The sequence below is a fragment of the Dipodomys merriami genome, unplaced genomic scaffold (assembly GCF_024711535.1).
Source record: "Dipodomys merriami isolate MVZ:Mamm:240054 unplaced genomic scaffold, mDipMer1.0.p SCAF_24, whole genome shotgun sequence".
Lineage (NCBI taxonomy): Eukaryota > Metazoa > Chordata > Mammalia > Rodentia > Heteromyidae > Dipodomys > Dipodomys merriami.
Genome location: NW_027203826.1, coordinates 4972913 through 4987194, shown reverse-complemented (window position 1 = coordinate 4987194; position 14282 = coordinate 4972913). Strand labels below are relative to the sequence as shown.

Below are 14282 nucleotides of genomic sequence, written 5' to 3'. Positions count from 1 at the left end.
TTGATGTCAGTATAACTTGTGGAGGAGATAGGGAAAAACAAGTCATTTAAGGATTCAGGTGGACCTGTTGCAAAAATGAGAAGTACAAATTGTCATGTCAAAAAGGAGCTTTACAATGTCAGTGGGGGGAGGAGGGGGGGAATGATTGGGTGGGGGGGAGGGGGGAGGCTGGGAAGGGAGGTGAATGGTAAACAAAGGAGGAGGCTGCAATGCTTGGTAAGAAATGTATGCATTATCCTGCCAATGTAATTGTAACCCCTCTGTACAGTATGTTCACAAATAAAATAAAAATAAAAAATAAATAAATAAATAAAAGAAAATGTATTCATTACCTTACTCATGTAACTGTAACCTTTCTGTACAGCATTTTTACAATAAAAATGTATAATAAAATAAAAAAGAGATTACGAGTTGGGCATCAATGGTTCACACCTGTAATCCTACCTACTCATGAGAAAGGAGTTCAGAGGTCACCACAGTTTCAAGCCAACCTGGGTAGAAAAGTCTGTGACATTTCATCTCCAAAATATCCAGCAAAAGGCTGGCCTTAAGGCGCATCCCAATCTGAAGTAGGAAAGTACCAGTCAAACAAAAAGCTTGAGGTTCTGAATTCTAGCCGAGTACCAACAGAGGGTAAGACAGAGACTGACAAGAAAGAGAGAAAGGGGAAAAGGAGGAGGGGAAACTAGGAGGAGAGGAAGAGGAAAAGAGATTATTGAAGGAATGAAAAGAACTAAGAAAGTTATCCTGATAAAACATTTTTTTAAACTGCATATTTTTCATCATTAATGAAATTCATGCATCTGTTATTTGGATGTTTATCCTCCAAGGACAGAAAAAAAAACCTCATAAACTCTCCAGGGAATTATACATTTAAATTTCCCATAAACTTGTCCTTCTGAGAACAGATTTAACCAAACCAGATGATGAGAAAGGAAAAGAATCATTCATCTAAATGTGTAAAAACAGACTTGGTATCTTCAAGATTATTCAGTTTTTAAGTTAAAAATATAGCTTTATTAAGGAATAAATTGAATTTCCATAAATTTTATCTATTTTAAGTATGTAATTCAATGGTTTTCAAAAGTAAATGTATTGTTTTGTAACAATTGGCAGTTTTAGAACTTTTTTTTTGGGGGGGGGTGGTCCAGTTGTGGGCTGGGTGCTGTCCCTCAGCTCTTCAGCTCAAGGCTAGCACTTTACCACTTGAGCCATAGCAGCACTTATGGCTTTTTTTTTCTTGCTTATGTTGTGCTGAGGAATCGAACCCAGGGCCTCATGCATGCAAGGCAAGCGCTCACCACTGAGCCACCTTTCTAGTCCATTTTAGAACATTTTTATCACCCCAAATATTCTGTCACGCCCATTTCTCTGTTTGTCTGCTTTCTCTTCCTGCTAGGGCTGTTTCCCACAAGCTCCCAATCAGTTCTGCCTTTATGAATTTGTCTTTTCTGGACACTTCATAAAAACTTAGCTGTAGAAGATATAGTCTGTTGCATCTGGCCTTTATAATATTGTAAAGTCTATTCACACTTATTAACTTCTTGTCTTCCCAAAATTATGTCTTGAAATTCTCACTCCCAATAAGCCTAGGAAGTAACTAGGTTTAGATGAATTTGGTCCCCAGGATGTGGTTTGTCATTGGGAACCGTGAAACTTTTGTACTTTTCTGTTTTTGTATTCACCTCACCCACCAGTACACTGATCTTGGACTTCATTTCTGAAATGATGAGAAATGAATGAGTTTTCATCATTTAAACCACCCAGTCTATGGTAGTCACAGCAACTTGAATTGACTAAGATATCTATATTGTAGTTTGTATCACTCTTCCTTTTTAGTACAAAATACTGTTCCTTTTAATGGACATTCCACAACTTTAATTATATGTATATATAATTATATATATATCTGTATTGCCATATCTAATAATACATATGTACTATTATTGTTTCTAAGTTTAGGTATTATGAAACTTGATACTAGAATTTTGACAATAGTTATTTTGTTGGCATATATTTTTTCCTCATGTAAATTTATAAGACTGGAATCATTGGGTCATGTGGTTCAATATTTATGTTCAATATTTTTAAGAGATGAACTGTTTGACAAAGGGATTGCTGAATTTTACATTTCTACCAGCAAAGTATATAACCATTCTGTCTCTTCCATTTCCTCACTAAGGAATTGTTTTGTCTGGCTCTTTGATTATAGCTATTCTTGTGGGTGTGTAATGATATCTTATGATTTTTAATTTTCCTTTCATTAGTAACTAACAATGTAGAATACACACTTTTACATGTTACTTTGGTGAAATTTCTATTTTTGTCTTTTAAAAAATATTCTTATTGTCTTTAAGTAGTTGTACAAATAAGTTGCCATTCAACAGAACAGTCTATAAATACAATGCATCTTGATAAATATCACTAATTTCAACATTCTCACAATCCCATACAACCCATCCCTTCCCTTATGTTTCTTAATTTTTTAGGACATGCATTGAATTTCTTTTACTGCATTTCCATCCCTACTTCTCTTCATAGAATACCTATATTATTCATGACTCTTTCAGACCTTTCCTGGGGCAGTGTCTATGGAAAATAATTTTGGTTTGCTTGAGGGCTTTCCGTAGTTTAAACTTCCCTTTCTCGCTTTTGTACTCTATCTCAAGGCTCATTTCCATAAAATTCATCACACAAAGTACAAAGTTGGTCTTCTATCTTTGCCTTTTTTTCTCATACCTTTATTGTAAAGGTGAGGTACAGAGGAGTTACAGTTACATGTTAAGTAATGTGTACATTTCTTTTTGAGCAATATCATCTCTTCCCCTTGCGTTCTCCCAGTTTTGTCCCTCCTGATTCCTCTTCCCCACCATTGTATAGCTTATTTTCAACACAGTGTACTTCTGCCTTTCTGATCATTTAAAAATTGTATCATAAGCCTTATTTTTTAAATTTTTCTTTATTGAGATTAAGTGATTACATATTTTTCACAGTATTGTGGGATAATGATACTTAGCTAAAGTCACAAACACATTTTAACCTTCATAAGGTGAATTGTCATTATCATGGTCTATAAAGCTTGTAACCTCTACAAACTTTGACAAGACAAGTATTTCTTCCAAATCAGGTGGTATGTACATTTCTTTCCTTTTGCTTAGTGTAAGCTGTTCCCTTTTTCTCTCTCATTCCTCCCTCTCATTACTGCCCTTAAGTTACTTACTTCATTTTCATCAATGTCCAGTGCAGCCGATGGGTCCCTCTGCTATATTTTTCACCCATTTCCCTATGATTCTGTTCCATCCTCCTAGCTTCACTCAGATCTTGTCAATGCCTATCTCTAGATTTCACTGGTAAGGCTCTGGCTAGTCTTCCTTTCTTTCTTTCAAGCTTAATTAATTCACCAGGCTAAAATTAATCCTTGAAGAAAATGTGATGTGTGTGTGTGTGTGTGTATATATATATATATATATATATATACACACACACACACACACACACACACACACACACACACACACACAATGGAATTTTACTCATCCACTAGAAAGAATGATATTGTACCATTTGTAAAGAAATGGAAAGACCTGGAAAAAATCATGTTAAGTGAAGTAAGTCAGGCCTGTAGGGATAAAGGCTGCATGTTTTCCCTCATCTGTAGAAGCTAGAATTAGCTTACAAACTTATACTTAAATATTTTGGGTGGTCTGTAAGTGTATACAAATATATTGGCTGAAATAGGGTAGAATCAAGAGAGAACTCAAATAATATAATTCCTTAGAAAGGAAAAATCAAAGTTCAACAAGCTAAACACCAGGAAGCTGGTACTAGAAAGGGGTAGGGAGGGTCGTAGGGAGAGGGTCAGACAAATGAAGAGGAAAAACAGGAGAGAATGAAGTCAACAATTTAATATATATCCTACACATTTAAGAAAGTGAGCGAAAGGGAGGGTTGGGAAGGATGAGTGAGAATGTTGAAAGGGTGACATTGATCAAGATGCATTGCACTTTGTTATGTGGCAAGTCTTTTGTATAGTTACTTAAAGATAATAAAAAATACATAATATACATATGTACACACAAATCCATACATGCTGATTAATAGTATATGTAACTTATAATACATAAAATTGCACCAATAAATTTTATCCAATTTTCTGTTTTATTCCTAATAATTATTCACATTGGATGCCATGCATTTGTTTAGAATTATTCAAGCACAATAAAAATTTAATGTTTTCTCAAATTCTCTCTAGTCACACTTGATTTTATTCTTGCTTGTTTTATGATATTTATCAAGCATGCCATTAAACCAGCAGTCGTATTTTTAAAAATAACTCGGATTCAACCTTATTTGACTTTTTCTTTTGGGTAATGTCTCAATTTACGTTCCACCTTTTTTTTTCTAATCTCTGTCTACTCAATTTTCATTGTCTTTAAGTGTTTTTATTTTTAGCTTGTATTTGTGCTACCATATGCAAATTATTTTTTAGGGTTCTGTTTCCATGAGAAAAACATACCTATTTCACCTTTGACTTTCATTTTTTATAGTAATTGTACACATTCCTTGTGCTGTTTATAGTTGTCTTCAATCAGGAAATCTGTCATTTACAAAAGCACAGTGTAGAAAATAGGGTCAATGTAGAGAAGATTACTTTTTCACAAAAATATTCACTCTTCTTTACTTTCAGATCATTTCAGGTTTTAGTTATTTCCTGTTATAACTAAGAAATTAATACAGACCAAACTGAACCTGTACCTGTCACAGGACCTCTGAGGAAGATCCTGTGACAAATCCCTCTTCATACATTCTGGATGGGCAAGATATTATGTATCCCTTCAATACAACTCTTAATATGACATCAATTAGCACCTCATTCACTCTGTTTCTGTTATAGGTTAGCCATTCTGATGTTGTCATCTGGACAGACACTCTGCATGAACCTTTTTAAATTGGACAATAGCTTTCACATTAGTTGGCTCAAGTCTTACAGCCTGGAGAGGACTGCCGTTATGTTTGAGGGCTGCTTATGAACTTACAAAAAGTAGAATTTCCTTCTAAACTTCAATTTGTTTATTTTCACTGTTATTTCTAAAATGGAGAAAATTAGTTTATTTTTTTTTAGAAAAACAAGAATGTCTTATTTTGTCTGTAAGCCAAGAATGAATTGACTGTGACGTTGCCCTCAAAGACCCTCTCCTGTTTATTTTCTTTGCTGAAATTCTCCCCAGACCTGGACATATCCAACACTCTTGTTATAGTCTTTCTGTCCAAGTATCATTCCACTAGTGCTTTCCTTTTTTGATGTTTGATTTTTAATAGGTATTTTTATTGTGAAAATACCATACAGAGGTGTTACTATTACATGAGCAAAGTAAAAAGGATTCCTTATCAAGCATTGCTGCCTCCTCCTTTGTTTTTCCCCTCCCATTCCTGCCCTCCCATCTCCACAACTACACTCCCCCCCACGCCAAAGTTGTAAAGTTCATTTCTCAACATAGCATTTTGTACATCTCATTGTTGCAATGGGTCCACCTGTATCCCTATTTAAACAATTTGGTTTTTTTCCCTTCCCCTCCCCAAATTATACTAACATCAAATACAGTGAAAACAGGGGTTATACTGTGGGGGAGTGACATACAAAGCAACAAAACAATCACCTTATAAATACGTTAGAAACAATAGCAAGCAAGAAAAAAACATTGTGTCCTTATCGTAGGGTTCATTTCACCTATCATCATCTTATCTGATCTTTTCTGCTTGTCTCAGATATGTACTAGTTATTGCAAATAAGGGAAATAAAAGAAACCGATGTTTCTTTGGGCCTGGCTTACTTCACTTAATATATTTTTTTCCAAGTCTTTCCATTTCCTAACAAATAGGGCAATGTCATTCTTTCTAATGGAGGTATAGAATTCCATTGTGTATATATACCACATTTTCTTGATCCATTCATCTACTGAGGGGCATCTGGGTTGGTTCCATAGCTTATGGTAAATAATGCTGCAATAAACATAGTTGTGCTGGTAGTTTTAGTGTGGTCTTGTTTGTGATCATTTGGGTAAATGCCCAAAAGTGGGATTGATGGGTTATTGGGAAGCTCTATGTGGAGTCTTTTGAGGAACCTCCATACTGATTTCCAAAGTGGTTGAACAAGTTTACACTCCCACAAACAATGCAATAAAGTTCCATTTTGGCCACATCTCCTCCAGCCTTCTGTTGTTATTTCATTTCTTGATTATAGCCATTCTAACTGGGAAGAAGTGGTATCTCAGTGTTGTTTTGATTTGCATTTCTTTTATGGCTAGCAAGGTTGAGCATTTCTTCATGTGTCTATTGGTCATCCTTCTTTTCTCTTCAGAGAAGTTTCTCTTTAAGTCTTTAGCACACTTATTTATTGGGCAGTTGTTTTTTTGAGAATTTGTCTTTGGGGGATTTAATTTTTTGAGTTCCAGGTATATTAGGCTCTTGTCTGTTGTGTGGCTAGTGAAGACCTTCTCCCAATCCGTGGGCTTTCTATTGCTCTTGCTAGTTATATCCTTTGCCATGCAGAAGCTCTGCAACTTCATGCAATCTCATTTGTCCAACCTTTCTTTGATTTGCTGTGTTTATGGATCTCTATTAAGAAAATTTCGACCTGTGCCATGGAGACCTAGGGTTTCTCCTATTCCTTCCTGTAATATTTTCAGGGTCTGCTTTGACTCTGAGGTCTTTGATCCATTTGGAGTTGATTCTGGTGCAGAGTGATATATAAGGATCTAGCTTTAGTTTTCTACAAGTGATTAACCAATTTTGCCAACACCAAAAATGGAGAAAATTAGTTTTGTCATTGTAACTCGAAGTTCCAAAATCAGCTTTCAAATCTTCTACTAGTCTCATCTGCATACTTTACAATCCAGTTTTTGCAAAAGAATCATGCTAAGCCAGTTAGAGGAAAAAAAAAAAGAAAGAAAAAAGCAACCCATGTTTGATGTCTGACCAGATTGCCCTGGTCTATTGGCTATCCTGTTATGATGGTTCAGGCAGAATCCTGTTACCTATAAAGTTTCCATCCACTGAACCCTTGGCTCTGCTTCCTGCTATAAATTCCCACTTCAAGACCTCATTGCAATGATCCTTGTATATATTGCGATGGTCTGAATAAAATCTTCTTTCAACAAACACCCTGGAGCATCTATTTCTCAATGGCAACTCTGACTCACATGAATCTGACCTTGAAAAAAGTCAATCTTCCTGAACCTTCTTTTCCATGGTTCAGCTAACTGTTCTTTTAGGTCCCCTTGTGATCTAAAATTCTGATTACATAATTCCATTATTTTTTGGCTCAGTGTAGCAATAAGCCATTTCATATTTACTCTCAAAAACAACATCTGACTATTATCTCCTTCTGTACAGTTCTTGCCAGACCTACTGCATCAATTTCTTTATGGTTTAATAAGCCAGAGAGCTCAATGTATTTATAAGATGTCTCTTTAAAATAATCAAATTAGGCTTTTATTTGTTTCCAGTTGAGGTTTATTTATTCTTGTATAATAAATCCTACATTAATATTATATTCTTCTTCTCCTGGCAATCAGTCCACATTGCAGTATGTTTTCCAGAAACATCTTCAGGTCATACACAGGAAAATAAACTAATTTTTAACAATGTTTCATTTATGGCTTCCATAGTTGGAATAATATAAATAAGATTTCAAATATTGTAAAAAGTTGCTTTTCCCAATTCTCTTACACAGTTTCACTAAGTAATCAGTATAACTGATATTAATGTAAAACTTTTAACTTATAATTATAGTTCCAAAATAGCTATCATAATAAGAAATATCTTTTGCATCAAATTCTTTGGGTTTAAGATTAGGGAGAAAATGTAAAAACTATGTTCGAGAATTGCAACCATTAGAGTTTAATAATTTAAAATAACAATAGTTTTAGTGTTACGTTTTCTCATTCAATAGACTTTACTAATTTAACCAACAGAGTCAAAAGAATATGGATATACCATCCACATACAGTTAAGTTTCAGAGCACTCATTCTGAAAAGGAGAAAACAATCTATTACTAAAAAAAGAAAGAAAGAAAGAAAGAAAACACAACAATATTGAAAACAAACCACATCAAAACAGTCACATACACATCAAGGATCCTCTATAGGATTACTTTAAATCTCCAGCATAGCTTCATTATTTTAACCCATTGTGAATAGCCAAGGATAAAACTTCACCAATATAGTTACTCTGCAAACACAAACAGGAATGATTTTGATGTTCAGAAACATTTAGGGCTAGACTAATTTCAGGGTCCATTCATCATTCTTCTAAAAAAAATCTGGAATCCTCAGTACCAGTAGGTCCAATGTTGAATAATTATCTGTGGAATTTTCGATACACATAGTCTGTGTGAAATAGACTAAATTGTATTAAGGAGAGAAAAATACCATGTATTCTGGTTTCATTAGCCAGGTTATTCAGGTAATGTTGGTATTATTTACTTTTACCATTGAATTGTAGGTTTGCAGTAAAATCACTGACATTAGTAATCTGCAAAATATGTTCCAAGGGAAAACAGATCCCCTCTTTTTAGTTTGGTTTCTCCATTTATTATTTACTCTGGATATTTTTTCTTCATTTCAAATAGCACTTGAGAGAAACACACATTTTCAACAATGTTTCAATTGTTTATAAAAGTAACCTAATCAAGAAAAGGACTTTGTAAAATATGCAAGAGTACAAAAAGCACCCCAAACTTGCCCATGATCTTACCTCAGGAAGTAACAACAATAAGCAATTTTGGTTATCATGTATTGTATCAACAATGTTACATCCTGCCTTTTCAATTTTTTAACAGAAAAAATAGTTTGATGGGAGCCATTGCTTTTGGGACACTTGGACTTAAAAAGAAGGAGCTCAGACTTAAGACTAAAAGTAGAAAAACAAGTAATTCTATTAGTGATTCTAGGTCATGAAATAAATTACATAGGCTTAAAAACAAGCAAGAAGTTTGAGCTGTTTCCTCAAAAATAATCCTACAACTTGTAGAGATAGCACTGGTCTCCATTAGTGGGAAACCAAAGACATTACTGTGCTATATATGGATTTTGGAAGCCAAACTTCTATCTGAAGTTTTTGTTATATGATTTAACATGCATATACAGTTCAAAATGGGGTAAAGGGGTAAAGTATATGTCTTCCATCAACACACCCTCCAATTTAATAGAGGTTGACTCACATAAGAATGGTTACCATTGGAAGTGGTGCTGTAGCTCAAGTGGTAGAGCACTCGCCTTGAGCTGAAGAGTTGAGGGACAGGGCCCAGGCCCAGAGTTCAAGCCCCATGACCGACAAAAAAAAAAAAAAAAAAAAAGAATGGCTACCATTTGTAAAATAACTACTACCTGTGAGGCACTGTTCAAAATAAATTATGTGGATCAACGATTTTAATTCTTAAAATAGTTATTTAAAGTCAGAATGGTAATTTTTCCTCATTCAACAAAATGGCAGATTCAAACTTGGATATATGATTTCCAGAGAATTTGACACTAACCACCACACTATACTGTTGCCCAGATGAATAGACAGAAGTTGCTCTCTTTCTTTTGCCTTCTTCCCTCTTTCTCTTTTCAGTGCTATACTTCTACTCTGTCAGCCCTCCAATCCAGTACCACCAAGGTTTAAAGCAAATATCTCAGTGCTTGTCCTTAATGGATGACATCAAATTGAGGCTGTGAATCTTCTAGTGAGGCATTTGGGATTCATATGCTTCACAGCATTGAATTTATAACACAAAAATTCCCCTTCCTTTGTTGACAAAGACTGCTTATTCTTTTTTGTATTTTTAAAAAATTGTTATTATAAATGTGGTATCACAGGGATTATAGTCACATAAGTCAGGTAAAGACTACATTTCTTTCTGGACCATCTCTTCCTTTGTTCTCTCCCAGTTTTTCCCTCCTTAGCTCTCCCCTATTTTCCCCCATCCACAAGTTGTATATTTCATTTTCAATGTAGTATCCAGTGAGTACAATTGCTGCATTTTTTTCATCCTTTGTCCTTCCATTTCTATGCCTCTGCCCTATTCTTTAAAAAAGAATCAAACTCTGAACTTTCATAGGAATAGACAGAACAAACAAAAGGAAGTAATGGAGAAGAAAATTTTATTTCATTGCAATGGAATGACTAATGGCAAGTTTTCTGGGTTGGCTTTTTAACCCTCAGAGGCTTTAATGTTAATCTGAGATTTAAAATGTCTAATCTGAGATTGCTCATTAAATGTTTCATCAAGATATGGAAATGTTTCAGCCAAGATATGGAAATAGCCCAGATGCCTTTCCAGGGGAAAATGAGTCAAGATGATGTGGTATATATACACAATGGAAAAATTATATCAAAATAGTATATTATTGGCAAAGAAATGGATGGAATTTGGCAAAATTATGTTATATGTAGTAAGTCCAGTCCAAGGAGACAAAGAGCACGTTTTCTCTCACATATGAAAGTTATATCTGGTTCATAAATATATAAGTAAACATATTCAAGGCCATATACACGTGTACACAAAAATATTGGCCAGAATACGGTATATGCAAGGTAAGAGTTCAAATTGTAACTCCTCAGAACTATTAACTCACAGTCTAACAAAATAACACCAGTAAGCTGGTACTTGAATTGTTTCAGGGATATCAAGGGAAGAAGGGAGAGAGATGAAGAGAGGAAAAGGTGAGAATGCAGTCACAACATTCAATGCATATCCTATGAAACTGAAGGAAGGGGTGGGGTTGGAAGGAAATGGGGAGAGTGATTTTAAAAAGATAAATGGTTTTTAAAGTGATGTACATTATCCTTTATGAAGAAAATCCCCATCGGTAAGCATCTCTTTCTTCTCTCTTCATCTCCTACCCAGAAACACAAGGACATTAATGCACCCTAGAGACTCCCACAGTGGAGAAAGCACTGACATTAAGTTGTGTTAGAACCTCTTTTGGGCTTTTCCTGCCCATCTATCTCATTTTAACCTGGCCTCTTCCCAAACTCTCCATCTTTGTTTCAGAGAAAGAAGGCATTCAAGCCCGAAATTCAAACTCTCTGAAAAGAGTGATTTGCTAATTCCTCCCATCCACCTATGAGCCATCTATTAGTTTTTCTTTTTTCTATTTGTTGATCCACTTTTTGTTTGGGAATCATATTTAAGAACTATAAATGGTAGAGAAATGTCATTTTTTTTGTTCCTGAATTTTTGGTGAAAACATTATTCTGAAGACTTTTGTAACAATAAAGGTAGTGACGTTTCATCTTTTTAAAGTTTTTTTTTTTGTTTTGAGTTGCAAGTTGTTGACTGCCAACCCATTAGGGAACATCTCCAGGATTGAGTTTGGAAACTTGATTTATTTCTCTGAAAGAAAAATGCATCTACTATTTACTATTGATAGGTTTGTAGAAGTTTTCACTCATTTCCCTTTTGGTTGATGTGATATTTTCAAGAACTATCCATATGCATAGCATGATATGACATGCAGAGGAAATGGAATAGAATGTGGAATATATAGTTAATATATATTTACAATACTTATATTTGTACATGTATATTAGAGAACTTCAGTTGGAGTAAAAGAGTGATAAGTAATACATACATTTTATATATATATATATATATATATATATATATATATATATATATATAAAGATAACTAATCATATAAAACAATAAAATTCCAGACTATTCCCTTTGCCTGTTACAAAGGTTGACAATGACTTACTTCATGGCTGTTTACAGGAAAAACAATAATCCATATTTCCTTGAAAAGACCACACAAATTTCTGTGATAAAAGCACACAATTGAGAGGAGGTCATCTGTTCCCTTTAACTCTGCCTCTGGAATCCAAGAATTTTAAGGCTAATAGTATGTTCTCAGTTTTCTTTGGGTAGGCACTGGAGGGTGCAAAGATGAGCTGTATCATGTAAGCCTTTGATTCTACTTGTAAGTGCAGGTGCATGACCTTGACGAAATAGTTGTGCTCTTATGCACAGTAACTCACTGTTTAAATGCCAATATTCTTTACTTTCCTGTGGTAGATTCTGTGTACTGGGGAAACAGGCCATGGAGCAGGCATCTGAGGAGGGATGACATCCTAACTGCCTCCCCACCTTCTTCCTGCATGTTGTGTAAACTTGGAGAGGGTCCACAGCATCACAGAAGAGGACAATGAACAACCGAGAGAGCTTTGAAAGCAAATGGAGGGCGCTGTGGCAGAGTTTGTTAATTTTGTTATGGCTCTGTTCCTTCAAGGTAAATATATTGTGGATATCCCTTAATTTTTGCATATTTCAGTTGCCTCATTTGTAAAATGATAATATGTTAAAAGGTTATTCAACTGAGGGATATATGCAGAAGTTCTTTGAAAAGCTGAAAGCAAATTATATGTTCTGTGTGGGTGCAATGTTTTCTCAGGAAGGGCAACTGTTTGTGGGTCACTGGAATGAAAAATTCCAAGAAATAATAATTTAGATTCTCTGTTTCCTAGCGTTAAGTACTGTGGCTTTTAAACTTAAAAAAATCCATCATTTCATTTGGGTAGAACTTATTCTTTCCTACCAGAAAGTTAAGAAAATACAAGTCCATTCTACTGATGTTATAAGTTAAATCTATATCCAGTGTTTTAAGTTAAAATTATAGTCATTATTTCCAGAATATTTTTCATAAGTGGCAGAAATTAAATTTTATAAAATGACTCATATGTGCTTTCTTAAAAAAAATGAGCCCAAAATTTGGGTGCTGGTGGCTCTAGCCTGTAATCCCAGATACTCAAGAGGCTGAAATCTGAGGATCACAGTTCAAAGCCAACTAGGGCAGGAAACTTCCGGTGATGCTTTTATCTCCAAGTAACCACCAGAAAACCGGAAGTGGTGCTGTGGTGCTGTGGCTTGAAGTGGTAGCAAAAGAGTTCAGGATTTCAAGCTCCATGACTGACAAAAGAAGAGGAGGAGGAGGAGGAGGAGGAGGGGGAGGAGGAGGAGGAGGGGGAGGAGGAGGAGGAGGGGGAGGAGGGGGAGGAGGGGGAGGAGGAGGGGGAGGGGGAGGAGGAGGAGGGGGAGGGGGAGGAGGAGGAGGAGGGGGAGGGGGAGGAGGAGGAGGAGGGGGAGGGGGAGGAGGAGGGGGAGGGGGAGGAGGAGGGGGAGGAGGAGGAGGAGGAGGAGGAGGAGGAGGAGGGGGAGGAGGAGGAGGGGGAGGAGGAGGAGGAGGAGGAGGAGGAGGAGGAGGAGGAGGAGGAGGAGGGGGAGGAGGAGGAGGAGGAGGAGGAGGAGGAGGAGGGAGGAGGGGGAGGGGGAGGAGGGGGAGGGGGAGGAGGGGGAGGGGGAGGAGGAGGAGGAGGAGGAGGAGGATAAAAAGATCAAATTACTCTGCAATATTGAGTGCTACTTCTTCCAAATTTGTAGCCCTTGACCTAGCTCCTTCTACCTCCAAGATTAATCACAGTCAACTTTGATGTTTCCCAATGTAGGCAAGAAATTCTCCCTTTTCAAAAGCCACCAAAAGATGTAGGAAGGTGAAGCGCACTCTGATCACTTTCTCTCCTACTTCAATTTTTTCTTCCTTTGTGGCAGTGAAGGGGTTTGAACTCAGTGCCTCACACTTGCTAAGCAGGTGTTCTTCCACTTGAGCCATGTTCCCAAGCCTTTTTTTTCAGTTACTTTTTGGATAGTCTTTCATATTTCCCTGGACTAGCTCAGACCACAACCCTCTTGTGTAGCTGGAATGATCGCAATTTTTCAATTACAGTATGACCCACATTTATTTGTTGAGATGAGGGTCTAACTTTTTACCAGGGATAGCAAAGAAAAATGGTCCTCCTGACTGGTCTCTGCATCCAGGCAGCTGGGATTACAGGCTCGAGTCACGTGTCTATTTTCTATCCCTACTGTGATCAATGTCAGCAATTTCTATGGTGGATTAAAGCTTAAGTAAGAAATGGATGGAGGGAAACAATGGTCAGTTCTCATCTCAGTCTCCCCTGGATGACAAAATGTCCTCTTGTACATGGAGGCTAACCACACAAAGGAGAGCTAAGTTCTAAAGCCACCTGGTCTTTTAATTGTTCCCACAATTTGAACCTGAGCTGTTTTTGTCCTGGATATGACATATCTAAAGTTTAGGCTCTGTGACTTAGCGTCCTTCATTCCTCCAATTTACTTGAAATTCAAAATGTCTTTTGGTGTGCAAGCAGGCCTTTTGTTTTGTTTGTGGTTCTAAGGGCTTGAACTCGAGGCCTGGGCACTGCCCCTGAGCTTTTGGGC

General features: G+C 36.4%; 1 long non-coding RNA gene across 2 annotated transcripts in view; it reads right to left on the bottom strand.

Moving 5' to 3' along the window:
• The window catches only part of LOC138835706 (uncharacterized), a 49672-nt gene that overhangs the window by 21202 nt on the left and 14188 nt on the right, over positions 1-14282 (bottom strand). The window contains exon 4 of one of the 2 annotated variants that reach the window (XR_011374705.1): positions 11630-12953. The exons of the other annotated variant lie outside the window; for it this stretch is intronic. This is a non-coding gene — a long non-coding RNA (uncharacterized lncRNA). Of the gene's footprint in view, positions 1-11629; positions 12954-14282 lie in introns of those variants that run through there. 2 annotated transcript variants of the gene reach the window in all.